The 12,386-nt window shown below is 38.8% G+C and overlaps 1 long non-coding RNA gene across 1 annotated transcript; it reads right to left on the reverse strand.

The window, feature by feature from the left end:
* Positions 1 to 2,889: 2,889 nt before the first annotated feature.
* Positions 2,890 to 4,973, reverse strand: LOC121062479. Its single transcript, XR_005815575.1, has 3 exons — positions 4,862 to 4,973; positions 4,055 to 4,085; positions 2,890 to 3,063 (listed from the first exon to the last, which is right to left on the reverse strand). It is a non-coding gene; the product is annotated as an uncharacterized LOC121062479 (long non-coding RNA).
* Positions 4,974 to 12,386: the final 7,413 nt, after the last annotated feature.

Consider the following 12,386-nt stretch of genomic DNA (forward strand, 5'->3'; position numbering starts at 1 on the left):
AATAACATCACAAAAGAGTTATAAAGCAAGAGTAAAAGTCAAATAGAAAAAAAAAAAGACAAAAAAAAAAAGATTATAAAGGATGGAGGCAGAATAAAAATATACTGGAACAAATTGGTTTAGAAAATTACATTTTATTGGATTTTTTTTTCATTTAATTGAAGAGATAATGGTAAAGAGAGAATAAATCAAAACAGAGTTTCTAAATGGTGAAGGAGATAAGACAGTGTTTTATTTTCTGTCACTGTGCCAGAATATACATAACACTAATCCATAATAGGAAGATAAAGGGGATTTCCACATGGTCTATGGAGGCACAGCCAATGCCTTTTAGACTTTTCTGGTAATTCACACAATGCCATAACTAGTGAATGACATACAGATCATACACATTGGTTGCTTTTTTAAACTGTCCATAGGATTAATTCATCAAAGAGCAAACATACTTTAATAACAATATCACTATGGGCTCGATCCAGAGCCTACCAAAATTAATGTGATTCAAACCAGAGTTTGTTTGCAACATTTTTTGAAAGTCTTTACTGAAAAAGGCAGTGGCTGACTCTGAGCTTGACAAGGTTATCATCTCTAAAAATAATCTTGATATGTCTTTTCCTAAATAACTTCATGAAATACTTTATGGCTTGTTTGCTTTTTGGTTTGGTTTGTGTGTTTTTTGTTTGTTGTTGTTTTCACTTGGAAATGTACACTTCTAAAATATTAAAATAACCTTAAAAGGATAACACTAAAAACATTAAAAGGATGTTAATGTCATCTGAAAAAAAATGTCCTTGAAATGTGCACTTTTCAGTCATCCTAAGCTTATGTTGCAATTCCTTTCTGTTTTAATTAATGGTACAAATAAAAGTAATTATACAAAAAAAAAATCTATATTTTAAAATATGTTTTAATGTGCCCTAAATGTTACTAATAAAACAGAGGATTAGATTCTTTAGCCTTCAGAAAAAAAAAAAAAAAAATCAAAATATAATACACATCACGTACATCTGTTAGGGTACATGAGAAGTTCATCTCCAGACACAGAAAGAGCACAGAAGAACAACAATAGACAGATGATGCCCACATTGCACCCTGCCCCATCCCATCCCATCCCACTGCACCATGAAGGGAGCCCAAGGGGCCCCAGGGTGGTAAGGAGACTGGGATCCAGGGGCAGCTATTGGGCATACTGAATATATATATATTGTGCTGGAGCATGTATGTGTATATATATATGTAAATATATATACACAACCCATGTTGTGTGTATATATATATATATATATGTAATATATGTGCACATATATAAATATACATTTTTATGAATATACTATTTACATATACATATAAATATACATGTACATATATGTATACATAGACTCAGTGTCTGAGCTCAAATGTGGATGTGTATACATACATATATTCCCACTAACAGCTTAATCCTGACAAGCCAGAGAGGGGAACGTGATGTAGCCATCAGAGTTTACAGTTTTTGAATGTTGAGTGCATCTGCCAGTGTTCTGTATGGCTGGCTGTCTATATATATGTATACGTGTATTGAGTATCACAACATTACAATTCACAGGAACTTTAATGAGATAGCATTACACATTTTGGTAATTTGAAAGCATACATATCAGTCATGAAGTTTGTTTTCTACTATAATTAAATCTAATTTCACATACTTCTTTTTCTCTAAATAGACATAATTTAATATTTTTAAATATTAGGTTTAACATCTTCATATGTGTATTTAATATCTATTTTAAATACTTCTGTATATATTAATTTCAGCACTTAAAATTTAATATAAATAATCTTAATATCCTTTCCTCTGTGAAAGGAAGTTGTGCTTTTTTAGTGAATTTCTGAAGGTCTTTACACAATATGACCTAGAGCTTTACATATATTTTTCAATTTGTTGCAGAAATTTTTATAAGATAATAAATATATATTTTTTTCACTAATCCATGATATGCCTATATGACAACAGAAAATAAAGGAAAGTAATTTGGGGGGGAAAGCATATTTGAGACATGATTCATTTGCCAAAATTTTGGTACCTACTGTAATTTGAAATAAAGCATTCACATGGAACTCGAAAATAAGGTAATGTTTGAGTAGCTCTTGACCTCTGGAGAATCAGATGAAACTTCATCATCATGGGATTGCTTACAATCTCCATGACAAACCAAGAAATCTACAAGCTCAGGATGCATATAGTTAGGCATTCCCCTCTATTCAGCACTGGTGAGGCCACACCAGGAGTACTGGGTCCAGTTCTGGGCTGCCCAGTATCCCACACAGGGCCACAGAAATGATGGAGAGTGTGGAGCATCTCTTCTATGAGGAAAAGCTGAGGGATCCAGGACTGTTCAGCCTAGAAAAGAGGTGTCTCAGGGGGTCTCATCAATGTGTATTAATACCTGAAGGGATGGTGCAAAGAGAATAGAGCCAGGTCTTTTTCAATGATGCCCAGTAACAAGACAAGAAGGAATGGGCACAAACTGAAACACAGGAGGGTTTTTACTGTGATGGCGGCTGAGCACTGACACAGGTTGCCCAGAGAGGTGGTGCAGTCTCTCTCCTTTGGGACAGCCTCCTTTGAGAGGCGGTCAAACATGGTCATGGGCAACGTGTTCTAAGTGGCATTGCTTGAGCAGGGCGTGTGGATCAGATAAGCTCCAAAGGTCCCTTCCATCCTCAGCCATTATGTGATTCTGCGATTCCACAAACTATCAGCAAATTTCTCAAAGGAAATCCTGTATTTAGGTGTTACTGACTTTTGGCAAATAATTTTTAAAACAATTTTAAGAATAAATATAATAATATATGAATAAAAGTATTATTTGATCAGGAAATATGCTGTATAGAAATTAATTTCTCCAATTTAATTTGCTTTTCTTAAGGACACTGAAAACAAGATTTCATAGCTCATGTTTAGAAGACCACAACATGGGTTCTGATGGTAAAAACATCCTCATTTTGCATGTCAGATATTGAGCCTAGAGAATTTCAGTGACTGAAGCAGTCTTTTTTTTGATGTAAATTTCTGTGGTATTCCTAGAAGATAAATAGTAAAGTAAAGTAAAGTAACGTAAATTTTAATCTTGCTCTAATTGATTTACCCTAATGAGATTATTTATAAATGTGAATTTTTGTTCTTATTTGAAGGACAAAGTAAAACTTCAACATCCAGAGAATGTTCCTGAAAGACTCAGAAGTCCTATGCTTATGCAGATAGCTATAGGATTTCATTGTAATAAACCTTTAGAGCTTTAAGATAAAATAATTTTGAAATAAAAATTACATCTTCTGTACCAAGTAATTAAAAAGTGAAAGTTTAATTACCTGAAAAAAATGTATGTATTTAGCTGAAGTGTTATTTACAACTAAATAAGATAAATTGCTAACACCAGGCCAATTATTTGTTTGACTACTGAATCCAGTGTCAGTGAATCAGTTTATTAATGACAAGATTTTCTGCACCAGTAGACAATTCCTTTAGGAGATTAAAAAAAAAAATAAGAATTTACACTGAGCAAGAATCCAGATAGGATTTAGAGTTTTTGTTTGTTTTGTTTTGTTGTTTCTTTTAGTTATATATATATATATATATATATATATTACAATTACATAGACAATTTGTGCAGAACGTAGCCCTATTTTCTTCAGAAATCTTTTTTTTTTTTTTTTTTTCCTAGCAAAAAGTGTGTATATTTGAAGTCAATAAATATTTCATATACTTACCCAGGAACAATTGCCGCTAAATAATCACACAGTATTTATAACAAGGATAAAAATTACAGCCTGCTATTAATGACAATTGACTGAAAGTTGAAAGAACTTTTAAAAATAAATAAATAAATAAAGCTTGAACAAAGTGCTTTGACTTAGCAACGTTCTTTTAAATGAATTTTTACTGTAAAAGATGCTGGTTTGGTATCTTGAAAGAGTATATGACTGGTTTTATTCAGAGAACAAACAGATATTCCAAAGCAATAAATTCCCCATGCCATTCTGTATGTGGTGCAAAGAAAGACACAATACTTACATGAGCTTTATCTTCTGGGTATCTCAGAAATCTTTTTGGGAAAAAAAAAAAAAAAAGGTTATTCTATAACAAAAAAATAAGAGCTTATTGCTAATTTTCACAATACTATCAGTATTCTGGTAGCAGTAATATTAAAACTAGCAGCATAAATATTATTTAAAAAATCTGAAAGACATTATGTATTTATTTTTTTAACTGAAGCACCCTGATTCCAGCAGAATTCATAAGCCGACATTTCCCACCTCAAAAAAAAAAAAAAAAAAAAAAAAAAAAAAAAACTGTTCTTAAATAAATAAATAATCACATCCTGCTATTTATTTATTTACAATAGAAACGTCAAGGATTTTTTTCCCCAAATTACAATTAAAATTTAAAATGGCATACATGGATGTCATTTAAATAATTATACAATTACATTTAAAAGGCAAGATGCTTAAAAACCCATTTATCTTTTCCAAACACTATGATTTCATGTAATAAAAGATAATAGCACTCCACAGAAACACATTTTTTATCCTTTGACCTGCACAGCCTTGCTGGAAACCAAAGTGTGTGGAAATGTTGTGCAAATTGTATAGGATAAAAGTTTAAGAGAAGAATTAAGCTATGATTAATTTTCCAGATTTCTTTATGCTGAGCTGCCACCACGGGAAGATCCACACAGATCAGATTCAGACAATACCTTGTTTCAAACTGTAGAATTGTTACTGGAACTAGGCATTTGGATTTATATTTTCAGTCTCAATAGTTAGCCTACGCATGTCCATATCCTGTATCAAAACATCATAAAAATGTACATCAGCCCACCTTAGAAACATTTTTGTTTCCAATGAAGCGGAACTTTATACAGACAAAGTGGAATGAAGCTGCATAATGAGAAGTATGTTCTCTTGCAGCCCGGAAAGCCAACCGTATCCTGGGCTGCATCAGAAGAAGCATGGCCAGCAGGTTGAGGAAGTTGATTATCTACTCTGCTCTTGTGAAGCCCCACCTGGAGTATTGCATTCAGCTGTGGGGCCCCCAGCACAAGAAGGACATGGAAATATTAGGACACATCCAAAGATGATCAAGGGGTTGGAGCACCTCTCCTATGAAGACAGACTGAGGGAGTTGGAATTTTTCAGCATGGAGAAGAGAAGGCTCCAGGGAGACCTTATAGCAGCCTTCCAATACCTAAAGGGGGCCTACAGAAAAGCTGTGGAGGGACACTTTGCCAAGGAGTGTTGTTGATAGGACAAGGAGTAATAGCTTTAGAACTAAAAGAGGATTGATTTAGATTAAAAAAAAAAAAAAAAAAAAAAAAAAAAAAAAAAAAAAAAAAAAAAAAAAAAAAAAGGAAATTCTTTACTCTGAGGGTAGTGAGGACAGATTGCCCAGAGAATTTGTGGATGCCCCATCCCTGGAAGTCTGGAAGTGTTCAAGGCCAGGTTGGATGGGGCTTTGAGCAACCTGATTTAGTGGGAGGTGTCCCTGCCCATGGCATAGGTGTTGGAACTAGATGATCTTTAAGGTCCCTTCCAACTCAAGCCATTCTATGATTCTGTGATAAGTACCCACAGTTCAAGAGGTACTCAGTGTTTATCATACATTACCCTTGACCCCTTCTCTCAGCCACTCCTTACAGTCTACAGGAGCAAGTTTTGGTGTCCCATACTTTCACTGATGTCTCCTTTGCCAACTTGCCCATGAGAGAAAGAAACTCAGGCTTTGATCTCGTAGCATTGACAATACCACCACAGGTCACCTTCATGCATGCCACAACAGCATTTTGACGTGCATTTTGTGCTGATATTTAGTCTAATTCTTGCTTATTCCTAACTTTTTCTGGAGCTTAACTGACTTCAGAGATGGCATCATGTATTTTAACATTATAACAGACCTCAGCATCAAATCTACTTAGCTCAATCTGAAACTTCAAATCAAACTGAACTTCAAACTAATACACAATAATACAATAAATTGTAACTGTGCAAAAGAATTCCACTCTCAGTAAAGCAAAGACATGTAATACAAGGCTTTCATTTTTAGTTTACAAGACCTGCAGTCAGAGATTTTATTGTAAAAAATGTTTTTCCTAATGCTTACAGAAAATACACTTAAAACATTTTTCATACAGTCTCTACTAGAAAGAGAACTTTGGAGGTACAAATTCAAGGTATGGCATTAACATTTAAACACACAACCTCTATTTTTTAATTTTTATGCAAATTAAACATATTTGTCATCTTGAGAGGGTTTTATCAAAAATAAATATGCTTCTTAAATTCAGTATATGTAAGAAACAAACAAGCAAAACAAACAAATAAAAACAAAACAAAAGCTACCAAACATTAATTTACAAATGTGCATATTGGCTTTCTTCTTCAAAGATGTTGGTGAATTTATCAGTAGTGACCTAAATAGATCTAGAAGTGCTTTAGGAGTGGAATGTAGAATATAAACAATAATATTATGACTAGGTTGAGACATCAAATGAAGAAAATTTAAGGTACAAGCAAATCTTGCAAATCCATCTTGCTATGACAAGGCATGAATGACATTACTGTGAATAGTTTTAATTGAGTTGCACTTTTGTAATTGATGCTTTCAACTTTAAAATTAGATTATTCAGAATAGCATTTGTACCTCCATGTGTATATAAAACATGAATACAAAATATAAGAAGTGTGATAACTCAGAACTGATAGAGCTATTCAGTTTTGCTGAAAATTTTAGGATATGATTTGTAGTTGCAATCATCATTTTCATGATTGCATGCCTACAATCATGAAATGTAAAACATCAGAGCTCCATACAGATTTTGAACTTCTAACTTAGTTAACATGACCTTGTATCACAATACAATGAATGCCTTCATCAATGTCCACGCTCCTGCATAAATTACTGATTAAAATCAATAATATGTTACCTATAATTGACTTTTTTTTTCTGCTACATTGAAAAAAAAACAATGTTGTTATTGGAAAAGGAGTTATAACACACTAGTTTCCTTCCATATCTGACTACTTGATAATTGCATAAAGTGAACTGAGAACTGCCTGGATGGCAGAGCACACAGGGTTGTGATCAGCAGCATGGTCTAATTGGAGGCTGGAAGCTAGTGGTGTCCCCCAGGGGTCAGTAATGGGTCCAGTCATGTTCAATTTATTCATGAATGACCTGGGTGAAGGGACAGAATGCACCCTCAGCAAGCTTGCTGATGATACAAAACTGGCAGGAGTAGCTGATACAACAGAAGGCTGTGCTGCCACTCGGAGAGACCTGTACAGGCTGGAGAGTTGGGTAGAGAGGAACTTCATAAAGTTCAACAAAGGCAAGTGCAGGGTCTTTCACCTAGGGGGAATAACCTCATGCACCAGTACAAGTTGGCGGCTGGACAAGTTGACCTGCTGGAAATTAGCTCTGAAGAGAAGGATGTGGGAGTCCTGGTGGACAAGAAGTTAACCATGAGTCTGCAATGTGCCCTTGTGGCCAAAAAAGACAATGGTATCTGCTAAACTTGGAATTGAGCTCATATTATATAACCTGGAAACATATTTGCATTATATTTTTTTCTGCATGTTCCACTTCTAGCTGAAACCTATGGGATAGCCTGAGCAGAGTTGTTGGACTACCTGATCTCTTCCAAACACAACCATTCTGTGATTCTGTAATATTCTGATAGGACAATGCAGTAGTGGAGAACTTTGAAGACAGAGAGTTGTGGGAAAACTCAAGAATGGGTTGAAACATTAAACTGGTATGTCCCAAATGCAATTCTAGTACTCTAATTCCTGAAAAACCTCTCTGCTTGAAGAAACGATTTATCTGTCTTTGTTCCTTATCCGCCTTAATGAAAAGTCAACCCATAATGATGGATCTTTTAAAAAATCTTTAAAATTTTTTAAAAGGGTAGAGAGGAAAACCTGGGGAACTACAGACAGGTGAGCCTCACCTCTGTGTCTGGGAAGATCAAGGAATGAATCCTCCTGGAGGCAATGTTAAGGCATATGCAGGACAAAAAGGTGATCCAGGACAGCCAGCATGGCTTCACCAAGGGTAAATCATGCCTGACCAATCTGGTGGCCTTCTATGATAGAGTAATGCATCAGTCATCAGGGGAAGACTGACTGATGTCATCTACTTGGACTTCTGGAAGGCATTTGACAAAGTCCCACACAACATCCTAATCTCTAAATTGGAAAGATATGGAATTGATGGGTAGACCATCCTGTGGATAAGGAATTGGCTCAATGGCCACACCCAGAGAGTGGTGGTCAATGACTCTGTGTCCAGGTGGAGACTGGTGATGAGCTGTGTCCCTCAGGGGTCTGCCTTGGAACCGATGCTTTTCAATATCTTCATCAATTACATAGGTGATGGGATTGAGTGCACCCTCAGCAAGTTTGCAGATGACACCAAGCTGAGTGGTGTGGTTGATACCAAAGAAGGAAGAGATGCCATTCAAAGGGACAGGCTGGAGAAGTGGGACCCTGTGAACCACATGAGGTTCAACAAGTCCAAGTGCAAGGTGCTGCACCTGAGCCGGGGCAATTCCAGACAGGAGTAAAGACTGAGAGAAGAACTCATTGAGAGCAGCCCTGCAGAGAAGGACTTGGGGGTTCTGGTGTCCAAAGTCTCAACATGAGTCAGCAGTGCGTGCTTCCAGCCCAGAAGACCAACTGCATCCTGAGCTGCATCAAAAGAGGTGTGGCCAGCAGGTCAAGAGAGGTGATTGTCCCCCTCTACTCTGCTCTCATGAGGCCCCAGATGGAGTACTGTGTCCAGGTTTGGGCCCCCCAGTACAAGAAAAATGTGGACTTGTTCGACTGAGTACAGAGGAGGGCTACAAAGAAAATCAGAAGGTTGGAGCACCTCTCCCACGAGGAAAGGCTGAGAGAGCTGGGGATGTTCAGCCTAAAGAAGAGAAGGCTCTGGGGAGACCTCATTGTGACCTTTCGATACTTAAAAGGGGCTTATATAAAAGATGGAGAAGGGCTCTTTACTTGGGCAGATAATGACTGGACAAGGGTGAATGGTCTTAAACTGTGATTCTGTAAAAGAGGATAGTTTTAGACTAGACGTTAGAAGGAAACTTCACTGTAAGGGTAGCGAGGCACTGAACAGGTTGCCCAGAGAAGCTGTGGATGCCCCATCCCTGGAGGTGTTCAAGGTCAGGCTGGATGGGGCCTTGGCCAACCTTATCTAGTGGGTGGCATCCCTGCCTATGTCAGGGGGTTGGAGCGAGATGATCTTTACGGTCCCTTCCAATCCAAGCTGTTCTATGACTCTATGATTCTGATTGATTCTATGATTCTATGACCTCACAGTATTTGACTCATTCTTGCAAAGAATATGACAGTGAATTAATTTGTACTTAGAATACTTAATTTGCACTTAAAATAGCACATGTGAAAGTCAACACATTAATACCAATTGTTGTTATTGTAATTAAGAAGTTGTCAACATAAGCAATATATAATTTTTAATAACTGGTTTTAAAAATAGATTGTCTATTTATAGATCTGTTACTGGAGAACAGAGAGGGTCTTGTGGGGGACGTGGCAATTGGTGGCCGTCTCAGTCATAGTGACCATGAAGTGGTTGAGTTTAAAATTTATGGTGATAGAAGGAAAACTGCCACCAAAACTTCACCCCTGGATATGGGGAAAGCAGACTTCAGGCTGCTCAGGGAAGTAGTCAGCAAAGTCCCCTGGGAAACTGCTTTTGAAGGCATAGGCGTCCATCAGTGCTGGTCAATCTTTAAGCACTGCCTCCTAAAAGCACAAGATCAGGCAATTCCAAAATACCGGAAGTCAAGCAGGCGGGGCAAAAGGCCAGCCTGGCTGACCAGGGAACTTCTACTGGAGCTTAGGTGAAAAAAGAAAGTGTACGGCTGCTGGAAGGAAGGTCAGGCGACAAGGAAGGAATACAGGGATGCTGTTCGTGTTTGTAGGGAGAAAATTCGTGGGGCCAAAGCCCAACTAGAGTTGAAGCTGGCCATGTCTGTGATAGACAATAAAAAAAGTTTTTTTAGATATGTGAACAGAAAAAGGACCTTCCCCACTACTTGATGGGGAAGGTCTCCTCACAGACAATGACACAGGCAAAGCAGAGACTTTTAATGCCTTCTTTGCCTATGTCTTCAACGCTGATCATGGGCTTCGGGACCCAGGGTGCCCTGAACTGGAGGACCTTGATGGTGGGAATGATAAACTCCCAACCGCCCCTGAATGAGTGCAGGATTTGCTGCTCCACCTGGATCCATACAAGTCCATGGGTCCAGATGGAATTCAACCCAGGGTGCTTAAAGAGCTGGCTGATGTCATCGCAGGACCTCTCTCAATTATTTTTCAATGATCTTGGGAATCTGGAGAGGTCCCAGTGGACTGCAAGCTGGCAAATGTTGTGCCAATTTTCAAGAAGGGCAAGAAAGAAGACCCTAGCTCTTACAGGCCTGTCAGTCTCACGTCAGTGCCTGTTAAAATTGTGGAAAAGATGATCCTTGAAGTTATTGAAGCGCACCTGGGGGACAATGCAGTCATTGGTCCCAGCCAACATGGGTTCATGAAGGGTAGGTCCTGCCTAACTAATCTGATTTCTTTTTATGATAAGATCACTCATCTAGTCGATCAAGGGAAACTAGCTGATGTGATCTTTTTGGACTTCTGCGAAGCTTTTGACATGGTTTCCCATAGGATCCTACTGGACAAAATGTCCAGCATAAAACTAAACAAAAACATCATCCGATGGATGAGCAATTGGCTGACGGGCAGGGCTCAAAGGGTTGTGGTAAATGGGACCACATCAGGCTGGTGGATGATCACTAGTGGGGTCCCTCAAGGCTCCATTTTAGGGCCAGTCCTCTTCAATGTTTTTATAAATGATTTGGATGTAGGACTAGAAGGTGTTTTGAGCAAATGTGCCGACAACACCAAACTTGGAGGAGTTGTAGACTCGGGTGAGGGTGGAAAGGCCTTGCAGAGAGATCTGGACAGATTGGAGAGCTGGGTGATCACCAAGCGCATGAAGTTTAACAAGAGCAAGTGCCGCGTCCTGCACCTGGGACGGAGCAACCCTGCCTATACGTACAGACTGGGCGACGAGACGCTGGAGAGCAGCCCCACAGAGAGGGATCTGGGGGTTGTGGTTGACAGTAAGTTGAATATGAGTCAACAGTGTGCCCTGGCAGCCAAAAGGGCCAACCATACCGTGGGGTGCATCAAGCATGGCATTGCTAGCTGGTTGAAGGAAGTGATTGTCCCACTCTATTTTGCACTGGCGTGGCCTTACCTCAAGTACTGTGTGCAGTTTGGGGAACCACAGTACAAAAAGGACATTAAACTGTTGGAGAGTGTCCAGAGGAGGGCTACGAAGATGGTGAAGGGCCTAGAGGGGAAGACATATGAGGAGCGGCTGAGGTCACTTGGCCTGTTCAGCCTGGAGAAGAGGAGGCTGAGGGGAGACCTCATTGCGGCCTACAGCTTCCTTGCGAGGGAGTGGAGGGGCAGGCGCTGACCTGTTCTCCGTGATCACCAGTGACAGGACCCGCGGGAACAGTGTAAAGCTGAGGCAGGGGAGGTTTAGGCTGGACATCAGGAAGAGGTTCTTCACCGAGAAGGTGGTCGCACACTGGAACAGGCTCCCCAGTGAAGTAGTCACTGCACCAAGCCTGTCTGAATTTAAGAAGCGATTGGACTGTGCACTTACTCACATGGTCTAAAATTTTGGGCAGACCTGTGCGGTGCCAGGAATTGGACTTGATGATCCTTATGGGTCCCCTCCAACTCAGGATATTCTATGATTCTATGATTTGTTATATTTTCAGTAATTTGGAAAAAAAAGAGAAATAGATAGCTGCATCTTTAATGGTTACTATTAACAACAAATAATTCAGACAGCACTCCTCATTACCATGGATATTTCAAGATACTTCCTTATATAGAGAGATAACAGAAGGCAATCTACAGTACTTAAATGAAAATATACATAATTTGATTAGGTCCAAGAATTTTTTAAGTGTTCCTATACATGGAAAATCACAAATAAATTGTGGTGAATAAGGTCATACATTCTCTTCCATCATTTTTCTATGATATCCATATTATATAGTATCTGTTCTTCCTTCGGAGTTTGCGTGTGGAGTGATCTTATAATCATAGAATGGCTGGGGTCGAAAGGAACCTTAAGAATCATCTAGTTCCAATCCCCCTGCCATGGGCAGGGATGTCACCCACTAGATCAGGTTGTCCCAGGCCTCATCTAACCTTGTCTTGAATACCTCCAGGGATGGGGCATCCATAACTTCTCTGAACAACCTGTTCCAGTGACTCACCACCCTCTGAGTGAAGAT

The sequence above is a fragment of the Cygnus olor genome, chromosome 1, assembly GCF_009769625.2.
Source record: "Cygnus olor isolate bCygOlo1 chromosome 1, bCygOlo1.pri.v2, whole genome shotgun sequence".
Lineage (NCBI taxonomy): Eukaryota > Metazoa > Chordata > Aves > Anseriformes > Anatidae > Cygnus > Cygnus olor.